This window comes from Peromyscus californicus, unplaced genomic scaffold, assembly GCF_007827085.1.
Source record: "Peromyscus californicus insignis strain IS unplaced genomic scaffold, ASM782708v3 Scaffold_16__1_contigs__length_79575227, whole genome shotgun sequence".
Lineage (NCBI taxonomy): Eukaryota > Metazoa > Chordata > Mammalia > Rodentia > Cricetidae > Peromyscus > Peromyscus californicus.
The window spans coordinates 9,182,475-9,191,081 of NW_026294458.1; the positions used below are offsets into that span (position 1 = coordinate 9,182,475).

The following is an 8,607-nucleotide window of genomic DNA, read 5'->3' on the forward strand; positions in this document are numbered from 1 at the left end:
AAACAAAGACAAACATCCTTATTCCATTTTTGGTGAATGTGGACATAGTGTTCTAGGCTACTTCCTGCTGATAGGGGGCACTTGTAGTCTTATGGGGATCCTGAGAAAATTCAAGATAATGTTCAAGTCCTGAGAAGACTAGCTATAACCTTTATTGATGGGTACTATCTGTTAAGGTTCAAGAGGTCTGGCTTGAGCAAATATTATCCATCTTAACCGGGAATCAATCCATAGCCTCTTGCTTCCTGTGGAAACAAAAGCAGAGCCTCCTTTCTAAAGCAACATACCTTTAGATCTAAATTCTGATGTCAAGATATCTTTAAAATATACACCTAAAAAAATCTGCCATGCTGCATTCAAGCTCATATGCCATGAACCCACCATAATGTAGCTCAAGTCCACACACCACAGCATCTCTGTACCTTGGCATCTCTACATCTTGACCCACTTAAGACATGAAGTAGAAAGCTGTTTTTGGCTCCATTATTGTGTGTTTAGGAACCTGTTTTGAGCTCATTTAGGCCTTATGGAAATCTGAGAGCCCCATGTTAGGCACCAGTTGTACTTGGAAATTTTTCTGTGTCCTGGCCAGTCAATGATCAGGACGAACCTTTCCCACTCATATTCCCCAGGTAAACACACAGAGGCTTAATATTATTTATAACTACTTGGCAACTAGCTCAGGCTTAATACTGACTAGCTCTTACACTTAAATTAACCCATTTCTGTTCTTCTATATGTCACCCTGTGTTCCATGGCTTTACCTGTGTGCCATTAAATGCTGCTCCCTGGATGGTGAGCTGGCATTTCCTGACTCAGCCTTCTCTTCCCAGAATTCTCCTTGTCTGCTTGTTCTGCCTATACTTCCTGCCTGGCTACTGGCCAATCAGCATTTTATTAAACCAGTGTACAAGGGCATTATTCCACAGCAACCCCCTCACCCCTCATCCCCTTCTCCAACAGAGTAAGTTCTCCCATACAGGGACAGCTAAGCCTGGTGCATTCAGTTGAAGCAGGATCAAGCTTCTCCCTGCTTTATCAGGGGTGAGCAAGGTGTCTGATCATAGGTAATAGGCTCCCAAAAGCCAGCTCATGCACCAGGGATAGATCCTGATCACACTGCCAGGAGCCCCTCAAACAGACCCAGCTACACAATTGTCTCCCGTATGCGGAGGGTTTAGTCCAGTCCCATGCAGGTTCCACAGCTATTGGTCTAAAGTTTGCGAGTTCTCAAGGTAGTTCTGATTTGAATTTCTCTGATGGCTAAGGATGTTAAACATTTTTTAAATGCTTCTTACCCATCTGAGTTTCCTCTATTGAGAATTCTTTGTTTAGATCTGTATCCCAATATTATCTGAATTATTTGGTTTTTTGATATCTAATTTCTCAATTTTGTTATGTATTTTGAATATTAGTCCTCTATTGGATGTGGAGGTGGTAAAAAAAAACTTTTCCCATTCTATAGGCTGCCACTTTATCCAAACAACAGTTTCCTTTGCCTTACAGAAGCTTTTCAGTTTCATAGGGTTCCATTTATTAATTGTTGATCTTAGTGCCAGCATAATCAGTATTCTGTTCAGGAAGTTATCTCCTCTACCAAGGCTTTTCAAGGCTATTCCCCCACTTTGTCTTCTATCACGTTTATTGTATCTGATTTTATGTTGGTATTTTTCTTTCAGTTTTTATAAATATTGTTCATTTTAATTAAGCTGGTACAATGTCCCTTGACAATCCATGTCCCAGGCCAAAAAGTACAAACAGAATCAAAGGAGCAGTGTCTGTTGCATAAACTTCTGCATGATTAGCGTTATTACTAACTGCTGAAGAAAATTAGAACTTTTCTTAGGATCTCCAGACTGACTGTCTTACTATTATGATGCTTTCTTTTTCTCCAGTGATGCCATCTTTGGAGTTAGTTGGTATTCTCACTGTCACTGTATCTATCATCTTGACTAGAAATGAGATATTTTTCTTTTGATTCAGATCCTCAGATTTTAAGAGTAGTTTCAAGCTGAAGAAAGGTCACTGTTCCATAGTTCAGGTCTCTGAAAAACTTGCATCTCCCACAGTCCAGGAGTCAAGTAACCACATGCTGGAACTTCAGGGCCAATTGGAAGGTCACAGGAAAGCTTGCACTGGTTGATCTTTTCATCATCACAAACCTGAAAATGCAGTCCTGAAAAGTGTGGCCTTTCTGTACTCACATAAAAATTTTTTTAAATAAGAATGGCAATATTAAGGGAGCTAAGATCTGATCACTAAAACTCAGTAGAACAAAACCAACCAGCAATGAATATTGAACACTGGAATTCAGATTACAAGGTGGTCTAAAGAGATGCAATGCCAGCATTCAGTTTTTTTTTTAGTAAGCAAATCTTAAGTTCAGTTTTAATAGTGAATTAGCATGGATGTCTTATAAATATAAATGGAGTTCTTGTAAGATGTGAATACAGTTTGGGGTTTTACAAAGTATGTTTTTCAAAACAATCTTCAGAAATTAAATAAATTTACATAATTTCTCTACAATTGCATGCTTAGTATTTTAATTGTTAATTTCACAAAATAAATTTTTTTTTATTAATTTATTTTGCAATACAATTCAGTTCTACATATCAGCCATGGATTCCCTTATTCTCCCCCCTCCCGTCCCCCTCACCTTCCCCCCAACCCCCCCCCCATTCCCATCTCCTCCAGGGCAAAGCCTTCCCCACAGACTGAGGTCAACCTGGTAGACTTAGTCCAGGTAGGTCTAGTCCCCTCCTCCCAGGCCGAGCCAAACAATCCTGCATAGGCCCCAGGTTTCAAACAGCCAACTCATGCAATGAGCACAAGATCTGGTCCCACTGCCTGGGTGCCTCCCAAACATATCAAGCCAATCAACTGTCTCATCCATTCAGAGGGCCTGATCCAGTGGGGACCCCTCAGCCATTGGTTCATAGTTCATGTGTTTCCATTCATTTGGCTATTTGTCCCTGTGCTTTATCCAACCTTGGTCTCAACAATTCTCGCTCATATAAACCCTCCTCATTCTCGCTAATTGGACTCCCAGAGATCCACCCGGGGCCTAGTCATGGATTTCTGCATCCAGATCCCTCAGTAGTTGGATGAGGTTTCTAGCACAACAATTAGGGTGTTTGGCCATCCCATCACCAGAGTAGGTCAGTTCGGGCTGTCTCTCAGAGGAAACTCAAATGGCCGAAAGACATTTAAGGAACTGCTCAACATCCCTAATCATCAGGGAAATGCAAATCAAAACAACTCTGAGATACCACCTTACGCCTGTCAGAATGGCTAAGATCAAAAACACTGAAGACACCTTATGCTGGAGAGGATGTGGAGCTAGGGGAACTCTCCTCCACTGCTGGTGGGAATGCAAGCTTGTACAACCACTTTGGAAATCAATATGGCGCTTTCTTAGAAAATTGGGAATCCATCTCCCCCAAGATCCAGCTATACCACTCTTGGGCATATACCCAAGAAATGCTCAACCACACCATAAGAGCACTTGTTCAGTTATGTTCATATCAGCATTGTTTGTAATAGCCAGAACATGGAAACAACCCAGATGCCCTTCAACTGAAGAATGGATAAACAAAATGTGGTACATATACACAATGGAATACTACTCAGCAGAGAAAAACAATGGCATCATGAGGTTTGCAGACAAATGGATGGATCTAGAAAAAATCATCCTGAGTGAGGTAACCCAGACTCAGAAAGACAAACATGGTATGTACTCACTCATAGCAGGATACTAGACATGAAACAAGGATGACTTGTCTGCTACTCACATCACCAGGGAGGCTACCTGGAAAACAGGACCCCAAGAAAGACACAGGGATCACCCAATGACAGAGAAATGGATGAGATCTACATGAACAGCCTGGACATGAGTGGGGGTAATGAAAGGCGAGGGTTGAGGGAAAGAGAGCTTGGGGGAGCGGAGATCCCAGCTGGATCAACAACAGAGAGGGAGAACAAGGAATAGGAGACCATGGTAAATAAAGACCACATGAGAATAGGAAGAAGCAAAGTGCTAGAGAGGCCCACAGAAATCCACAAAGATACCCACACAACAGACTGCTAGCATTCAGTTTTTATTGTGAACATCACATTACAAAAGAACTATTTTTAAAAATAAAAAGGATTGAGGGAAAAGAAAAAAATAAAAAGAATTATCTAAACTGTCCAATGACCCCTGTTTATTCCTGATAAAGTTCAATCACATCTTCTTCCTCTACTTCCAGTTATTTTGGAGTATGATTATCAGCAACTCTCTGACCTTCAAAAAGAAACCTGAGTGAGTTCATTGGAACTCCCTGTATTTGACAGTATGATTCTTTGAGTTTCATGAGATGTGTTGTCATTTTCACTTTGAAATATTAACTCACTGCTATCCTGTCCAATAACTTTGAGTTTAATGTATTCTTCCTTTTTATACCCTAAGTCCTCAATTGAAGGTTTTGTCTCCTGGTCAAACACGGTGACTGTGGCTCCACCTAGGGGTCTGTGTACTACAGAACCTTATTCGGAGGTTTACAAATCCTTCTCTTCCCCACAGCACAACACTGTGCCTGCAGGGACTTCTGCTATAGTTTTTGTCCTTATGTTGAGGTCTTTAATACACTTGGACTTGAGTTTTGTGCAGGGTGATAATTAAGGATCTATATGAATTCTTCTACAGGCAGGCCATCCAGGTTCACTAACACCAATTTTTTGAAGATCCTGTACTTTTTCCAGTGTGTATTTCTGACTTCTTTGAGAAAATTCAGGTGTCCATAGGTGTGGATTTATGTCAGAGTCTTTTATTCAATTCCATTTAATCAGTGTGTCTGTTTTTATGCCAATACCAGGCTGATTTTCCCACTCTAGCTCTGTAGAACAACTTGAAATGAGGAGTTGTGAGACTTTCAGTAGTTCTTTCACTATTCAGAATTGTTTTTATCTATCCTGGGTTTTTGTTTTTCTATATGAAGTTGATAATTGTCCTTTCAAGATCAATGAAGAATTGTGTTGTAATTTTGATGTGAATGATATTGCATCTACAGATTCCTTTTGGTAGGATGGCCATTTTTACTCTGATAATCCTACTGATCCATGAGCATGGGAAAGCTTTCCATCTTCTGATCTTTTCTTTAATTTTTTTTTCATGAAAGACTTGATGTTTTTATCATACAAGTCTTTCACTGGTTTGGTTAGAGTTTCCCCGAAATATTTTATATTAGTTGAGGCTATTGTGAAAGGTATTGTTTCCCTGATTTATTTTTCAGTCCATCTGTTATTTGTGTAAAGGAGGTCTTCTACTGATTTTTGTGAGTTAATTTTGTATCCAGTTACATTGCTGAAAGTGTTTATCAGCTGTAGTAGTTCTCCAGTGGAATTTTTAGGGTCATTTATGTATACTATCATATTATCTGCAAATAATGATACTTTGGCGTCTTCCTTTCTAGTTTGTATCCCCTTGATATCCTTCAGTTGTCTTATTGCTCTAGCTAAGACTTTAAGTACTGTATTGAATAGATGTGAAGAGAGTGGACAGCCTTGAATTGTTCCTGATTTTAGTGTATATGTTTTGAATTTCTCTCCATTTAAGATGGTGTTGGCTATGGGCTTGCTGTAAGTTGCTTTTATTATGATGAAGCAGGTCCCTTGAACCCCTAATCTCTTGAGGACTTTTATAATGAAGAGGTTTTTAATTTGTCCAAGGCATTTTCTGCATGTAATGAGATGATCATATGGTTTTGGTCTTTCACTTTGTTTATATGTTGGATTGTACCTATCATTTTGTCCATGCTGAACCATCCCTGCATCTCTGGGATGAAGTCTATTTCATCATGGTAGATGACAGTGTTTCATGTATTCTTGGACTCAGTTTGCAAATATTTTATTGAGAGTTTTTACATCTGTTTATAAGAAAAATGTTTTTTCCCATCTCAGTGGAAGGACCCAATCAGGCTTGAACCTGTGCAGGTCCTATACATGTTGCCACAGTTTCCATGAATTCACATGTGAATCAGTCCTGTTGTGTCTGGAAGACACTGTTTCCTTGGAGTCATCTACCACCTGTGTCTCATACAAATTTTCTGCCCCCTTGCCTTCCCTTTGTCTTCAGAGAGGAGTTTGATGATAGCCTTTGGCAAAGGTGAAATCTGTTTTCTACAATGGAACCTCACTAGGCATATCAACCACACTCAAGGGCAGGCCCCATGACTGGGAGTAGTTGACCAAACAAAATGAATTCCATGGTTTTGTGTGCTGGAGTATCTTTTTGTATTGATAACAGAAGATTTTATTTATTTATATTTTATGTGTGTGAGTATTTGCTTGCATATATGTCTGTGTACCATGTACATGCAGTTCCAATGGAGGCCAAAAAAGGGCATCAGATCTCTTGGAATTGGACTTTCAGAAAGTTGTGAGCCACCATTTGGATGCTGAGAATCAACTCCAGGTTTGAAATGCTGAGTTTGAGATGTCTAACTCCAGGTGTATCCGTTTTTAAAGAACCAAAGTAAACCAAGTGTTTTGCTTGATCAGAACTCCAGAGAAACTCTTGCACTAAGCCTCAGGATGATGCCTTTGATGCCTTCCTCCCAAGTACAACCACCCACATCTTGGTGGACACCAGAGTGGAGAACTGGATGCTGGCACTTCTAGTAATTGGCAGTGAAAGTGAGCAAGACATGCAGGTAAATGGATACCAAGGACTAAGAGTACAGAAAGAACCAAATGACAGTAAATATACCCAGCCTAATCTAATCTCCAAGAAATTTAGACTCTATCCAGGCAGAAAAACAGTTCTTTTAGAGGAGAACAAAATGAAAGCAAAAGTAAATGGGGGACAAAAGAGGTGACTAATTCAGGGAGTCCCAAGGGCCTGTGTGCACTTAGTCTAAGTGGTTAATGGAGGGAAAATCCACATCTCGTCATATCACCATCCTTATGTGAACAGCTGAGTGACATTTAATACATCTACTGTGCTGTGCTACCATCACTACCAGTAATCACTGCATTCTACATCTTGCAAATGAATTTCATTTGCTCATTTGAAGCGTGTTACTGCTCATAACTACAACCAAAGGAACATATAGAAATATAATCCATGGCTCCTCTGCATGAATTTTTTCCTCTTGCTTGCAGTCCTGTGTTTCTCATGCTGTGAACAGTGAGCAGTTTATTATCTTGAAACTAAAACCAAGACCAGTGATCCCTGCTCTTAGAGGAAGAGAGAAAACAAACAAGCTGATCCCCTTGGTCTGTTCTGACACCTGTGTTCTTCAGTCTCATCTATACCTAGCTTCCTTCACCTGGGCCTGGAGTTTGAGAGCATTGGAGGCAACAAACACCTCTTTCTAGAAAGACCCTCGTGACAGAAGAGAAATCTCTCCTAGGGCTGGTGATTCCCTTCCTGGAAAATCTCCACCGGGACCTTCAGCTATTAGTATGTTTCACTAGTGTGTATTAACATTCAATGCCATTTTTTTCAGCAATTGGTTTTGGTTTTGTTGGCTTATTAGTATACAGTGGTTAACTGGGGAATAGCAAGTTACTTGGGAGAATGTGTCAAGACTGTTTTGTCAGTAACTTTTTCTCTCCCAGCTTTTATTTACTATCAAAACCCTTTCAAATAGCAATATTATGAGACAAGTTTCAAGCAAATGTGGAAGTTTTCCCACAATCCCTCTACTCCATATAAATATAGGTCTCATTACGGAATGATGACCCAGAGAACAGTAACTATCAGAAATATGCCATTCCAAATAAGGTCCTTGCTCCTAGATGGGTAGAGTATCCCAGAGAGCCAGAATTCAGTATGGTGATTGTGCCCCAAACACAGTGCCCTGGAATGACATTTGGTGATCAGTTTCCTAAATAAAGGTCTTTAGGTAGAGCACAGTGACTCATCTTGCTGCACTAAGATTTCCAATTCTCCCCACAAAACACAGTCATGCAGACATCCTTTTAGGGTTTTGTATATCCCCAGGTTAAAATTTCTGGATCCATTCTCTACATCGTGGTCTTCAGGGCACCCCTAGAATGGGGTAAACACATTTGGCTTCTTTGTGACCCTAGGCAGAAGACCTTGGATCCATCATTTCTTCTCTAAAGGACTCCATTTCCACAGTTAATCCACTTGAAACTTACACAGGTCTGAATGTGTGTGAATGTTGTCAATAGCATGCCATAGGCAAGGATGCACAGTGGACAGATACAGATGCAAGAGATGGACCCAGGACTCACACAAGGCAGTCTGGATTCTAAGCAAATACTTCTTTTCACAGCTTATAGCATATATCTTCAGGACTCAGCTAATGAGCTCCCAAATCTTTGCAATACTCTCATCGCACCTGAGAAAACCTCACTGTTTCTTTGTGCATACATGTTCTTAGCATTTCGTAGATAGGGCAGGCACAGGCACAGGCACCATCCTTTTATGGTACAGACAAATTTCATAAGCTAAAGAATGGCAAATGTCATATTCAAGACAAGATTGGAATTGAAACTTGAACTCAAAAGTTAATTTCATTGTCTTTACAAAGAGCTGCCAGATACCAGTTTTCTGTGTTTCTCACAATTAAGCTATCTTATAGCCACCCTGTCAGCTAT

At 40.2% G+C, this 8,607-nt stretch overlaps 1 pseudogene; it reads right to left on the bottom strand.

Moving 5' to 3' along the window:
• Positions 1 to 4,175: 4,175 nt before the first annotated feature.
• Positions 4,176 to 5,792, bottom strand: LOC128111661 (small ubiquitin-related modifier 1-like; annotated as a pseudogene).
• Between the last annotated feature and the right edge of the window lie 2,815 nt (positions 5,793 to 8,607).